Source organism: Pyrgilauda ruficollis, unplaced genomic scaffold (genome assembly GCF_017590135.1).
Source record: "Pyrgilauda ruficollis isolate IOZ18807 unplaced genomic scaffold, ASM1759013v1 scaffold244, whole genome shotgun sequence".
Lineage (NCBI taxonomy): Eukaryota > Metazoa > Chordata > Aves > Passeriformes > Passeridae > Pyrgilauda > Pyrgilauda ruficollis.
The window spans coordinates 322,544-328,294 of record NW_024523756.1 but is presented as its reverse complement, the minus strand read 5'-3'; the positions used below and the strand labels follow the sequence as shown (position 1 = coordinate 328,294).

General features: G+C 59.7%; 1 pseudogene; it reads left to right on the top strand.

Moving 5' to 3' along the window:
- The first annotated feature begins 3,407 nt into the window (after nt 1-3,407).
- LOC121355125 lies at nt 3,408-5,492 on the top strand (annotated as a pseudogene).
- The last annotated feature ends 259 nt before the right edge of the window (nt 5,493-5,751 follow it).

Below are 5,751 nucleotides of genomic sequence, written 5' to 3'. Positions count from 1 at the left end.
TCAGATATCCCCAGAGCTGTGGGTGAAGCCTGAACAAATGGAGTGGTTTGGCTCTGCACCTGGCTTTTCCTGGTCCCTCTGCGAACTCTGGTTTCTGGGTTTTGCAGATGGGATCCAGCAGTGACCTGGGGACCGTGAGACTTCTTTCCAGGCAGCACACAAACGAGAAATGGGCTGCTGGGACACTTTTGCCTCCTTTTGGCTTTCTTTTGAAACAAACACCCTTTTTCTCAGCTGGGTAAATATTTGTTCTGCTGATGGTGCCACCCCACAGCCCCGGAGGAATCCCCAGCCCCGGACTCTTCCTCCCGTCCATCCCGGGAGCAGCCGAGCCCCCAGACCTCCTGCCGCACTCCCACGGGGGAACTTCCAAATTCCTTTCACCAACAGAGCACCGAGAGCGATCTGCAAACAATAATTGTTCAATTCAGGGATTGCTGTTCCCGTGCCGGGCCGGGCTGCAGCATCCCCCCCGGCCCGCTCCCCAGAGCCCGGCTGTGTTCGCCATCCCCCGGGGGTCCCGAGGGCGGGGGGGACACGGAGCCGCAGAGCCCGCGGCGAGCGGCAGCTCCTGGTGTGCGGGGCAGGTGGGGCCGGGGGCAGGGAGGCACCGGGAGACACCGGGAGGCACCGGGAGGAACCGGGAGGAACTGGGGGGACACCGGGAGGAACCGGGGGGACACCGGGAGGCACCGGGAGACACCGGGGAGGCACCGGGAGGAACCGGGGAGACATCGGGAGGAACCGAGAGGCACCGGGAGGCTCCGGGAGGCACCGAGGGGACACCGGGAGACACTGGGAGACACCGGGAGGCACCGGGAAGGCACCAGGAGACACCGGGGAGACACTGGGAGGCGTCGGGGAGACACCGGGGAGGCACCGGGAGACACCGGAGGGACACCGGGAGGCATCGGGAAGGCATCAGGAGGAACCGGGAGGCTCCGGGGCAGCTCCGGGGATTCGCCCCGGGGCAGCCGGCGCTGCGGAGCGGGACGGGAGCGTCCCCAGGCGCTGGCACCCCGCGGAGGGACCGCAGCTCCTCCGTCCCCGGCCGGGAGCCGCGGAGCTGTTCGCGCTGGGGCTCGGGGGTTCTGATCTTGGGCTGGCGCAGAGCCCCCAAATTCCCCGTTACGGTGAGCAGGGGAAGAGCACTGGGAGCAGCCGCCACGGGCACACGGACACGGCGACCCCGGCAGCCGGGCGGGCCGGGCCGGGCGGCGGCAGCGGCACAGGGCGATGCTCGGGGGGCGATGCTCGGGGGGCGATGCTCGGGGGGCGATGCTCGGGGCCGCTGGGCTGGACCACCGCCCCAGCACCGCCCGCAGCCCCCGCCGGAGCCGCGGACGCGCCCCCGGGCAAGAGAAACTCGCCGGCGGTTTGATTCCGTCCCGGGGAGAGCCGGGATCCGCTGGAACCCCCGGGATCCGTGTAAACACCCCGGGATCCGTGGGTACACCCCGGGAGCCGCGGGAACCCCTGGAATTCTCGGGTACATCCCGGGAGCCGCGGGAACCCCCGGGATCCGCTGGAACCCCCGGGAGCCGTGTGAAGCCCCCGGGATCCGTGGGTACACCCCGGGAGCCGCGGGAACCCCTGGAATTCTCGGGTACACCCCGGGATCCGAGGGAACCCCCGGGATTCCCGGGAACCCCTGGAATTCTCGGGTACACCCCGGGATCCGCGGGACCCCCGTCCCTGACCGCCCCCCGGCCGGGGGTCTCCAGCCCCTCTCGGTCCCCCAAACGCTCCCGCAACGATCCGCAGAGCCCCCCGAGCACCCCGGGCAGATGGAGGTCGTGTTTAAAGTTAAAGGTTTTGGGGAAGAAGAAGCCAAGGGGCCGCTTGGGCAGAGCTGTGCGAGCCGCATCCTTAGAGCTGCCTTGGAAAGTGTAATTATAGAGTTTTATATGAGGACGGATCGTGGGGGGAGGACCTGGAACATCGCGGAGGAAGGGCTCCGATGGATTTGGAAGAAGGGATCTAAAGCTGAGGGACTCCTTTGGTGCAGAGCTCCTGGCTGCACTGAGATTCCCACTGCATCCCTGTTTATTTGCAGTTTAATGTTTGCATTTTGCCACAGAGGCTGAGCTGTTGGCATGGCAGCACAGCTGCCAGCTCCCAGCACTAGGAATATCTTTTCTGTTAACACCTCACATCTGGTTTTGTTTGGTGCAATATTTATACTGAACTGCTTTTAAAAATTACAAAATTTGTTATTATTAGATAATAGTAGTTTTTATTATATAACAGTTCTTATAATCGTCACTATTATTATTATTATTAAATATTATTGAATCAGGTATGATTTTTATTAATTTTATTTTTAAAGCTGACCCACTGCCATATTGTGTCTCCCTGGACACTGTCTTGGTTCAGGATATTTTAGACATGAAATTGAGTGTGAACACTCTGTTGTTGAAGATACAGTTGGTTTTTCACACACAGAGTCAATATTTTGGTGTGCAACAACATCACAGTTTTTCAGCACTTACCCCATTTCCTCCTGCCTTATGGATAATTCCTTATGGTTTGAGTTTTGAGATTTAAGACCTGAGTGTTAAACTCCTGTTAATGCAGGAGTTGCTGAAAACAGTCACATCCCACCTTAATTTGTGTGACTGGGTCTGATTCGGCCTCTGGGGCTCTTCAGGGCTCTCTAGGGCAGCAGCCCCTCCCTTCCTCTGGCTGGAGGGAGGGTTCCATCTCCCTCAGGTTTTTCTCCTCTCACACAAAGGTCCTTCCAACTGCCTGGTTAAATTTGAGTTCTGCTAGATTTTCTCTGGAAAATGCTGTGAAGCAAACCGAACTGGGTCTCAGAGCTAAAAGGGGAGGGAAAGAGAAGTTTGGAGATAAGGAGCATGGGCAGCCAACTCCAAACCTGGAGTTAATTTTGTTGTCTATCCTAGCTGAGCCCAGGGGCCCCAGAACTCCCCACTCTCGGTGCCTGACAGCATCTTGCTCATCCCTGAAAACTCCTGACCATTCCTCTGTCATTGCCCGACTTCTTCCTTCTGCTCTGGACTCAGAGAGCACAGAAATATCCCAGAAATATCCCAGAAATATCCCAGTCTTCCTGCAGCAGGAGCTGGTTCTGTCCCAGTCACGGCTTGAAGTGGAAGCACTCGGAAGAAAAATGTGTAACTGTTGTGTTAAGACCAAGTGAGGAGGAGATCAGGACGCTGGTTCCCACACGAGCAGGGTGCAGGGACAGCTGCAGCACCGTGCAGACCACGGGGTTTGTACCCTGGGCTTGTACCCCTGGCTGGGGCTCTCTGCAGGGCAGAGCAGTGACACGAGGCACTCGGTGCTGCTGGAGCAGCTCAAGCACCCCAAATCTCCTTCTGCAGTATCTCCTGCCCAAATCTCCTCCTGCAGTATCTATCTCCTGCCTTTGCTTTCAGGTGCACATGCCCAACGTGAGCAGCCTGAGCCCAGGCACGTTCATCCTGGCGGGGATCCCGGGCACGGAGCAGCTGCACGTGGGGATCTCCGTCCCGTTCTGCTGCACGGCAGCGCTGCGGGGCATCGGGGTGCTGCTGCTGCTGCTGCTCCCCATCTGCGCCAGCCCGTTCCTGCTCCTGGCCACGTGTCCTGGGTGAGGTTCTGATGCTTGTATCCCAATCCCGTGTGTTCTGTTGGTGCTGGATGTTATGTTCTGTGCCTTCAAGACTGGCTGTGAGAGCAAGGTTAGTTTTGGTTTGTTATCAGCTTGCTCCCCCACGGCTGGCGGGACAGAGACGGGGCAGTTCATGGTGCGGCTTTTGCTTTTGCTTTCCTTTTTGCTGCTTTGCTTTGCTCTTGCTCCTGCTTCGCTCCTGCTTTGCTTTTGCTTCTTGCTTCTGCTCATTAGTTAGTTTAGCTAAGCAGTCCAGATTTTCCCCTGGACTGTTTTTCCTTTCCCTTTGTGGAACCATTCAGACCTGCTCCGGACTGGGACCTGGGAAACACCAAGAGTTTACATCTTGTGGCTGCAGCAGCCATCCCCAGCGCCGGAGGGAGCGACAACAGAGCGACCACTGCCAGGAGAGACTTTCTGAATTTGTCATCCTTTTCCGATCGGTGAAAGCGTTGCCATCTGGTATTGTTCATTTTGTGTGCTGGGGGTGTTGTGCTTGTTAAATAAACAGGTTCTTTCCACTTCTCTCTGAGGAATCCTCCCCGAACCGGTGAGGGAAAGGGGCCGTGTGGGTTTGCTTTCTGGGGAGCCCCCTTTGGAGGTTTTCTCCCAGATTTGCCCCAATCCAGGACACCATGCTGGCTGTCGCCGACCTCACGCTCTCCCCCATGGCAGTGCCCAAGACGCTGCTCTCTTCTGGTTCCGAGCCAGGGAGATTTCCTTCCGTGCCTGCCTGTCCCAGATGCTCTTCCTGCACTTCACCAGCCTGTCCAAGATCCTGCTGGCCACGGCCTTCGACCGCTTCGTGGCCAAAACGGGGCTGGCAGCTGTGCTGAGGCGCTTCTGCCCCATCCTCCCTGCATTCCTGCTGCGGCGGCTGCCGTTCTGCGGGCTCACCGCGCACCTCCTGCGAGCACATCGGCGTGTCGCGCCTGGCCGTGCCCTCCCGCTGGCCCTGCTGCACCTGGCCCTCATCGCCGCGGCCCACGCCTTCATCCTGCTGCTGCTGCAGAGGCTGCCGTGGCGCTCCGCCCGCCGCAAGGCCCTGCACACCTGCAGCTCGCACACCTACGGTTTGCACACCTGCAGCTCGCATACCTGCGGCTCACACACCTGCAGCTCACACCTGCAGCTCGCACACCTGCAGCTCTCACACCTGCAGCTCGCACACCTACGGTTTGCACACCTGCAGCTCGCACACCTGCAGCTTGCACATCTGCTGCTCTCACATCTGCAGCTCTCACACACCTGCAGCTCGCACACACCTGCAGCTCGCACATTTGCATCTTGCACACCTGCAGCTCTCACACCTGTGGCCCACACACCTGCCTCTTGCACGCCTGCAGCTCGCACACCTGTGGCTCACTCGCACATTTGCATCTTGCACACCTGCAGCTCTCACACCTGTGGCCCACACACCTGCCTCTTGCACGCCTGCAGCTCGCACACCTGTGACTCACACACCTGCAGCTTGCACACCTGCGGCTCTCACACACCTGCAGCTCTCACGTCTCTGTGCTGCTGCTCTGTGCCCACCACCTCCCCACCTTCATGGCACTGACGCGGCGCTTCGGCTGCCGCCTCCCCGCAGGCAACATCCCCAGGCACACATCCCCAGGCACACATCCCCAGGCACACATCCCGCTGGCCAGCCTGCAGGTGCTGTTCCCCCCAAGCTGAACCCCGTGGGGTCAGGACGTGGCAGATCAGGGACGGGGCTGTGAAGGTGTTCCTGCATCCCAAGAGCCGCCTGCCCGCACAAGGGGGAGCGTGGTGGGCGCCTGGATGGGACCCCAGCTCCACACCCCAAATTCTCTTCCAGCTCTTTCAGGCAACACCCCGAGTCTGCCACCCCAGGCAAATGCAGAACACCTGACACCACTGTCCCCAGGTTTGTGCCAAATGCAAGATAAAAATCGGGATCGCGGATTGGCAGTGGAAGGAGAGCGATCAAAGGAATGAACTGCCCAGGCAGGTCACCTCTGGGAAATCCCAGACCCACGGAGGAGCAAGGGCACCTCCAGAGATCACTCACCTGAGCCTGCTGCTCACGCAGAGCAGGTTAACAGGATCGCAGCCAGGTGGGCTTTGGCCATCTCCAGAGAAGGAGATCCCCAACCTCCTGGAGCTGCTCC